Source organism: Triticum aestivum, chromosome 2A (assembly GCF_018294505.1).
Source record: "Triticum aestivum cultivar Chinese Spring chromosome 2A, IWGSC CS RefSeq v2.1, whole genome shotgun sequence".
NCBI lineage: Eukaryota > Viridiplantae > Streptophyta > Magnoliopsida > Poales > Poaceae > Triticum > Triticum aestivum.
Window position 1 is genome coordinate 88,799,574 of NC_057797.1, and position 9,010 is coordinate 88,808,583.

The window sequence follows — 9,010 nt, forward strand, 5'->3', positions numbered from 1 at the left end:
TGGTTGGAGCGTAGGTGGCGGGGGGTGGGCGGGGGCGTCGGTGGCCGCGGGAGGGGGTGGCTGCAAGTACCACAGAGGGGCCGCGGCCGGCGTAGTCCCGCTGGAAACGGCAGCAGGGGCTGCCCGGTGCAGGTCGGCGCGGAGAACGGCTGCAGCTGTCCGGTGGTCGCCGCCTACGGCATCTGCTGTAGCGGCCAGGGGCCCGAGGACGGCGTCGGCGCCAAGGGCCAGAGGGGCACGCCGTACGGAGAGACGCCCTGGGGCGGCCACGGCGTGTGGCCGTAGGCGGCAGGGGGCGCCGTCGGCAGGGGCATGTAGGGCTCGGCCACGTACAACTGCTGTTGCAAGTAGAGGCTCTGGACGGCGGTGACGAGGTCCCGCAGGGTGGCCGTGACCTGCTCCGGTGTGAAGACGGCGGACGGCGGTGGCGCAGGAGGAATTGTGGAGGACGGCGCGGCCGGGGTCGCGGTGGAGACGGGGCCCGCCAGCGTGGTTGATCTGGCGGCGGACGTCGTCAGCGCGGTGAGGGACGGCGCCGGCAGCATCGGCGCAGTGAGGGACGGCGCCATCGTCATCGGCGCGGTGGATCCGCTGGAAAGCGCCGGCGGTGGTGGTGGCAGCGACATGATCGAAACTTGGTCTCTGATTACCAAATTGGTAGGAACTTGTACCCTACCAGGCCTAGGGCGTAAGCAGTAGGGGAAGGAGGGAGCTGGGCGAGGCGATGAGCGGCCGCGCCGGCGGTTGGGCGCCGTCGCGGAAGAGGAGGGAGATGGCGGCGGCGGCTAGGGTTAAAGGCGGCTAGGGTTCCGGCTCCTTTGGGAGCCGGGCAATAGAGATAATAATCTTCTTATTGCTTGATTCCAAAAAGAGTCTTACAGCCTATATTTATAACCTAGATAACTTGCATAAGAATTAATCTAACATAACTTGTGGGCTAAGATTGCCCGGTGGGCCTAGCTAAACCGGCCATAACATACTGCCACAGCCAATATCGATTTTTTAGAAAGAAAAAACAATTAAGGGAATACTGTGGTCATACTGTCTTCTGGGTGGAAGACTAGTAGGAGGAGAAGAAACCCTATCCTTGACAATTCCACTGACAGTGTTTCACTTGTTTGGAACAACTCAACTTCCCTCCCCTGCAACCTTGACAGCAATGGTTTTAATGGCAGATACACCAGAGAGAAAATGTGCACCACATGCAACTGAACAATAGATTTGCATTGATGGTCCTTGGACCAATTCTCACCACATATGAAACATAATCCCTTGGCCTTCCTAAAATTTCTCAGGGAAGTCCACTTGTCTTCAGTGACTTGCTACCTTCAGCTGGTCTGCGTTCTTCCACTGTCTTGGCCGTGTAGGAGTGGAAGTGGAACTTCTCTTAACAGATGAGATCTTAAGTATTTTCTACCAAAAATCAGTTTTACATTCTGTCCTAATTTCTGCCGGTGATTGCAGTGACTCCAGAACAGTTTACAGAAACTTGTTATTAAGTTGCTAAAATAAACGGAGTAAACCGTGGGAGGCAGGTACACTTCCTATTCACTAGATCGAAAAGAAATGACACGCACAAAGTTAATGTTGCGTTTCCTGGATGGGGAATGTATATGTTGAAGCTTCTACCATTACTAGCTCTGCTGCATTTTTCTGTTCAGTGTTCCATGATGAACTTGTTTGCAGGCCATTCTGAAATCTGATGTGCAGCTGTTTTTGTGCCGTGTTTGTTTTCCTTCAGTGTTTTTGTTTTGGTGTTCATGACATCTATTCCTATCTTCATCGAACCTACAATATCAATCAGCCGGCTATTCTTGAGCTGTAAATCACATGGAGCTGGACCCTGTTAGACTGATGGTCTAGTGGCGATCCCATCCCCAAGGAAAAAAAATGAAGTAAGGATGTTCTTGCGGCAATCCGCAATCAACGGTGGTGTTTTGGCTCCAGGATGAACAATAAAATCGTAAAAAATTCAAAATATTTCGAATTTTTATAACGACATACATGTCCACTAGACACTTATAACATTTCAGAGTGCAAATGATTGTACTACTAGACACTTGTACCCTCTTATATCTCTTCATACTAACACGATTAAGACGATCAGCACAACACCGCAAAGAAGCACAGAAAAGTCCACTTCGGTTCCTTCCCGGGTTCTTTCTCTCTCACTGGTTTGTTCGCGCTTGCCACGGCCGTTCACCTTCAAAGAAAACGACCCTCATTGATGCATTCAACCTCCTGCCAGGAAAACAAAAGGTTATGAGATTCATTCACTTTTTTTTTTGATAAAAGAGAGCTTGCCTCTCCGATTTCATATAAAGAAATCATCCGTTCACAGGCTGAGATTCATTCACATGATTTAAACATATACTACATACCTTTTGTATAGAGATTTGATATCTTGTCACAGCGCCTCGTTTTCGAGAAACCTATCCCCGCTCTCTGAAACATCCACATCAAGCTCAAAATCATTGTTGCCACAGAGATTGTTCGATTCGAACCACATCTTGGACACCCATTCCTCTCGGAAGGCCGTGTTGTGCTGAATTTCCCCAGTCCCACCAAACCCCTCAGGATCTCTTCCTGCTCGGTACTCATTTTCAGAACACGGTCAAGTCCAAAAGTCCTGGTAGCTCCTCCGAAAGCTCGCCTTGATAATAGTGGAGCACATTTGCAGTTAGCTCGCGCAGACTCTGGATGATCATCACTCTCATTTTATCATTTGTGTCCTTTTGAAGGTTTTCTTCTACCAAATCACAGAACTTAACTGAAATGTTCTTTGACCTTGCATTTTTCCCTATATGTCCACCTTGCTTAATACGCGCTTCACTATCGCCCGGGATCCCTCCATTTTCAAGAATCTTGGCCGGACAAGGTTCAAGATGTTGAAGACCTCCTTTACATGATTCTGGAACAAGGTTCCTGAGAGCACCACTTTTCTAGGAGTTCGTATACTTCCAAGTGCAGCGAGTAAGTCAGTTTGCTCATTTCTCGGAGTGCAGCCTTCGTCTAGAATGACAAGGCTTGGGATCTTCAGCAACTTCTCCTGGCACATGACGGCTTCTGCTTTATACGTTTGATCCAACACTATGCATGCACATGACGGCTTCTGCTTTATACGTCTTCATCTAGAGTGTGTGAAGGGAAGTCTGCACAGATTGTATTGTTCCGCCGTGCACGTTGGTTTGTGTGTTACCTATAAAGCAAAGCGAGAGCGTGTTTCGAGAGATCTTTCTTCTTAACAAAATGACACCCTGCTGAGCTCGTAGTAGCAAGGGGGAAAAAAGGATGGTACTCCCTCTGTAAACTAATAGTATAAGAGCGTTTAGATCACTACTTTAGTATTCCAAACGCTCTTATATTAGTTTACGGAGGGAGTACATTTCAATCGCAGTAAGCTACTTCAAAACTAAAACCTTGATTTTCTGTACAATACAGCAGTAGACTAGCTAGTAAGATTCATCTTGTGTGAGCTTTACTTGTGAGTTAAATTATATACAAACATCTCTTTCATCCGTAATGACAAAGATTAAAAACATCACTCTAAAGGTTTGGGGGAAAATACCAGCCTAATATTCTTAGGCAAGTTTCGTCAAACTCTTGCCTGCAGATCAAAAGAAACAATGCTGCAAATTTGCATTACCTTGTCACGACATGAATGTAGAACTGCGTGTTCTATTTCTCAACAATAACAAGCAATCTAAGAGGACTACTAATCAGTAGTAGATTGCATTCAGGAATGCATGCTAACAGTAGGTGCAATTTCAGGAGCATTGTTTTTCTGAACTATGCTCTTCACTAAAGCTAAGGAGAGACATGAATAATCATCCATAAAGTACTTTCTTGCTAACTACATCACTGGCTGGAGCTCAATATAATAATACGCAAGAACAAAAAACATGCAACAAGCAAACATGATCGTTCACTGGCCAGCACCATAGACTAAGCTGGGGAGCACCCAGAGGCTCTCAAGCTGATTGCTTCTGCCTCCTAGGATGTATGAATTGGAGGAGTTGTGCTGTAAACTGCCTGACCAAGCTCTACAGCAATCCAAGGTTCATCAGAGTCTTTGGACGCACTTGGAAGGTAAATGCAGTTACTCTTTCCACCCCATCTTTCAGGGTTCATGCAAGAAAATGTAGGGCTCATCCTATCATGGCTGACAAAGAGAGCCCAGTTGTCCAACTTCTCCATCTTGGTCCACTTAGCTCGTTCGGCTGAAAAATCAAAGCGGAAGACTTGAAAGGTGCCATTGCTTATCAAGCCATCAACGAGATCAACCATGAGAAGCATGTCACCACAGACCACCAACCATGGATCATAATTCAAGCCAGCAACGATGTCCTCTCCCTACACAACATCGACTTCCTGCACGCTGAGCTGAGGTGCCAAGGATATGGTTTTGAGCATCCGGGGAAAGTCTATGGCAAACATCTGACCTTTGAACAAAACAATCTGACTAAGGAAGTGTTCAGAAACAAGAGGGTGCTCTGTTCAGGAATCCGTTCCAACCTGCCACTGGAAAATGAATGATTTCGAGAAAAGGAGGAGACATGAGTTCGGTGAACTGAGTGGAGCTATAAGAATGCCACCATAGACCACACAATCGCTGTTGGCTTGGAGTTTGGGTGGCTTCACCTTAGTGCCTGTGTAAACATCGACAAGGAGGAGGTGCTCCATACATGAGAAGATAAGATGCCCATATGAGCAGCCCAAATGGCGCATGTAATTTGGAGCATTACGGGGAGCTGACCGGAGCAGAGATAAGTCTGTCCTCATAGGATCACAAAGACACCATTTGTAGTTCAATAAAAGCTTGTACCATGTGCCGCAATCCCGGTTAGCCTTACGCAAACCTGCTTTGAGATGGAGAGGTGGAAAGACAAAGGCATATATGGATGATGGAAAGGAAAAGACCGCAGCGCGCCAAGAGTGACAGGCGCCACTAAAAGCAAGGAAGTCATGGAATGAGCTTAAGAGAGCAATGATTAAGTGAAGCAGGCTGTCCGGTAGGTCTGCCCAAACATGTTGTTCAGATGAGGCTGAGGTAGAGACCAAGCAGTGGCAGATTTTCTTAGATGGCCGCTATGCGTCTGCGACCGCCACTTCTCTGTCATACAAAAAATTCAAGAACGATGTATCAGGATCATGGAATCAGATATCATAGAAAAAGGTTGAAATGGCGGTACTTAGGCTCTTACTGCAGTAGTACACGTTGAGGGAAACAAAAATGTTCATTTCGTTCAACATTAATTTCTTTCCATAGTAGATATATATCAAGATGGCGCACTACAATCAAAATAAGCTACCCCAGAATAGCCAACAGCTTGATGCTCTGTATGACAGCATAAAGATAACTTTCTTTAATGAGCCACAATAGGTGTATTTTCCAAATCATGCATTAGTTTATACTCCCTCCGTTCCTAAATATAAATCTTTCTAGAGATTTCAATATGGACTACAGACGGATGTATATAGACGTAGTTTAGAGTGTAGATTCACTCATTTTGCTTCGTATAAAGTCCATATTGGAATCTCTAAAAGGGCTTATATTTAGGAACTGAGTGAGTACTTTGTAGAGTATTCTCAAAACAAATAACAAATCAAGTGCCACCAATCTTGCAAGACGCTCAACTGTTTATCCAGACAACATCTGTGCAATCTTTTCATCACATTTTTTTTTCAGTTCCTCCCTTTGCACATCATTTCAGATAACTAGTGTCCCACGAGAGTATGTTAACCCGATTCCCACACAATACGCAACCAAAGCATTGCTCCAGTGGAGGACTACTGACGAATAGCTGCAGTAAAGATGTGTTCTAGGTTGATTCTAGTAGTTTGGATCTAATCCACCCAACAACTTTGCAGTACGAAGACGAGGGGAAAAGAGAGGGAGGAAGAGGTCACGGGTGTGCAGACCTAAGGGCTGGTGCCGGCGGCGAGAGCTCGGGCGGTGGCTGCATGGTCGCGGTGCGCCGCGTTTCTTCGTCGGATTCGCCGGCAACGAAGAGGCGGAGGAAGCCACCGATCGATCGCCACATTGAGGGAATCGGCGGCGCCAGAGCTCGTCGTTTGCGTGTTTTTTTTTACGCTGCTGGGCGTCAGTCAGCCGATGGAAGCCACCGATCGATCGCCTCGCTAATCACGATCGTTCCTAGGCCAGCCGTTCGATCTCGCTGTTTGCATCACTCGTCTTTCTCCTGCCATAAGTACACATGGAAAAGCGAAACAGTTTTTTCCTTTTCTTTTACAAGTATAAATTTTTGCACGTGCAACACATGTCTCAGATTTTGATCAATTGAGTTGGCATGATATAAAATTAAAATAATTCTTCAAAAATATATTTGTTCCAACCGGGCTCACACCCCTTTACATTAAATGCTTAACGGAAATACAACAGTCTCAGTCTTTTAACCAGAACATAACAAAGCCTAAGACTTATGAGCAGAAGGAAACTCAATATTTGAATACAAAAATATATAAATCAAATGAACACAGAAATCATAATTGAATGCTGGTACGTTGCCATTGTCCTCTATGTTTTTTCTCGTTCCATATATAGACACAATACTCCCTCTGTAAACTTTTATAAGATAGTGTTTACAAAGGAAGTACATGTTAAATTTTACATGTATAGAAAAATAACCACTAACATCGGAAAAACAATTAAAATCCACTTAACTTGAAATGTATTTCGATAAAAAAATGATTTGAGGAAGTATGCTTTGAGTGCAATGATCCAAGTAATTATTAACATGCATAGTAAATTAATATTTACTTATATGCGCCCCCGCCATGCATACTGAGGTCAACAGTTTCATAGAAATCAACAAAATTATTTTTTCAATCTAATTTGTGAAAATGAAACATATATTTGAATAAAAATTATATATATCATATGCAATACACATAAATTTTTGGTCGACTGCTGGATGCAAGCATACAACTGTTTTATGCGAAGGGATTCACTCGTTTTTTAGATCAGCTCATGTATTTCTTGAGAGGAGTGAGACGCTTCTAGACCTCCATAGGCCCGCACGAGCATTAGTTTTGTTGGGCCTATTTGACACTTCTCTCGCCTGCACAACAGTGACTTTTGTTCTGCTTAGAAAAAGAAATCTAGTTCTTAGAAAAAAAATACACTCCTTTCACCGCAAAGTAGCCACTCTGCTCACCTCACGGCCTCGCACATTTCGCTTCTCCCTGCGGCCTCCTCTCCCTAACAGAGCTCGTCCTCGGCATCTTTTCCCTACCACGACTAGTCTGCACCTGCTACGGCCTCACCCTACCACCAATGTTGCCGGTCTCCCTAGATCGATGCTGCCGCCGTTGTCCACCCTCAGTGACGATGATTGTGAGACTCGACGCAACTCCTGGCCAAGGCGGCTGTGGCGGCTCAGAATGCCTAGGCCCCACCCGCGCAGGCCGGTAAGTCTTGGGCTCGGGTCTCGCTTCGATATAGCAGAACAATTTATCTGAAGTACTAAGGAGGTTTGTTCGTGTTGTCTCATGTCATTTGTAACCAAGCTTTTGATTCTAGAAGCCTACTAATCTGCTATATCATGATAATGACATTCTCTATCTAATTTGGATTCTACCAAGGTCTGAGGATTGTCATAGTACAAAGGATGCTTGCTAGATAGCTGCATCAAAAAAGGGGTACAACAGGGTGAAGCTAACTTAAGAAGCGGCTGGAAGAGAATCCGCTTTGCACCGGAGAAAAGCTCGCAATGAACTATCACTCGTCTTAGCGCACCAAAGATGCAGCATCTCTGCTATAGCAGCCGCCGAAGCATCATGTGGTATGGTTTCACTGAAGAAAAGGTTTGCTAGTGCGACATAGGCTGCTGAATGTTTCAGTGAATCTAGCACCCAGAAAAAATGGCTGGATGCAAATCTGAAGAATTATTTATTATCTCAGCGTTTCAGTCATCTTTGGTACTGAAAGGCATGGTGGTGGCACCTCCCAGGAGCGAGCTTCGTTAGTGCTAAACTGAGCCGTGGCTCGCCTATGTTTTTTTTACAAAAATTTTATACGTACTAGCATAATACCCGTGTGTTGCTACGAAACTATAACATACGAGGAGTTAGGTCACTGACTTAGGCAATCGTCAAAATATATTGGCGCCATGCGGCCTTTGCTCGTGGTTCACTATAAAAAGAACAAAAATACAACAAAAGATCATGCCTCAAGTATTGGAGAATCTTAACTGATCATGGTCCTTTATAGACACAACATTTCGAATGTTAGAACATATGAGAATAGACATTGGTAAGTTGACTACAAAAAGTCATGGATCGGGTAGGAGGAAAAGGTATGTTGTCGTTTTGGAATTACAATTTGTTTACCCTCTTGTTCTATGATATAAAACTGAAATAACTTGATTAGAAAGAAAAAACAAAAAGAAAAACAAGAGCATTATATTGAGCTGTCGCATTTCTGCATTTATTATTTGTGCCTAAGTGTTAGCCTTACACGAATAGTAGTGTATTATTTAGTTATGTTTGGTCCCACATGCGAGTACAAATATATTTGGTCTTCCCCGAAAAACTAGGAGCCACCTCAGGAGGCGATTAGGGTTTCGAGTGGAAAGAGGGCGGCCGCCGGTCAATTCTCGCCGACGGGCTGCACACAGGGAATCCTGATGGCCGCGGCATCAGGTTCGTCGAGCAGCAAGGATGCCCTCTCGCCAAGGGCGGCGAGGGCGCGCATGGAGGAAGCCATGGGGAAATTAGATCTCACGGAAGAGGAGGCAACACCATTGATCCTGGATGATGTTGATGACGGCGCAAGGCCAATCTGGGCGATTGCGGGGAAGGTTCTCCGTCGGAATTTGTTGCATATTTAGACGATCGCCAATGCTTTGCGCCCGGCATGGGGAAACCCTAGAGGTCTGGTGTTCCGATCGGCTGTTGAGAATATCTTTGTGGCGGAATTCGAGACTCAACGCGATCGTGATCGCGTGTGGGATGGCTCACCATGGCATGTGAGCAAGCATGCTGTGAT

General features: G+C 45.5%; 1 long non-coding RNA gene across 1 annotated transcript; it reads right to left on the bottom strand.

Moving 5' to 3' along the window:
* Nucleotides 1-2,080: 2,080 nt before the first annotated feature.
* LOC123184871 (uncharacterized) lies at nt 2,081-6,098 on the bottom strand. The gene is made up of 3 exons (XR_006493102.1): nt 5,923-6,098; nt 2,382-5,113; nt 2,081-2,241 (listed from the first exon to the last, which is right to left on the bottom strand). It is a non-coding gene; the product is annotated as an uncharacterized lncRNA (long non-coding RNA).
* Nucleotides 6,099-9,010: the final 2,912 nt, after the last annotated feature.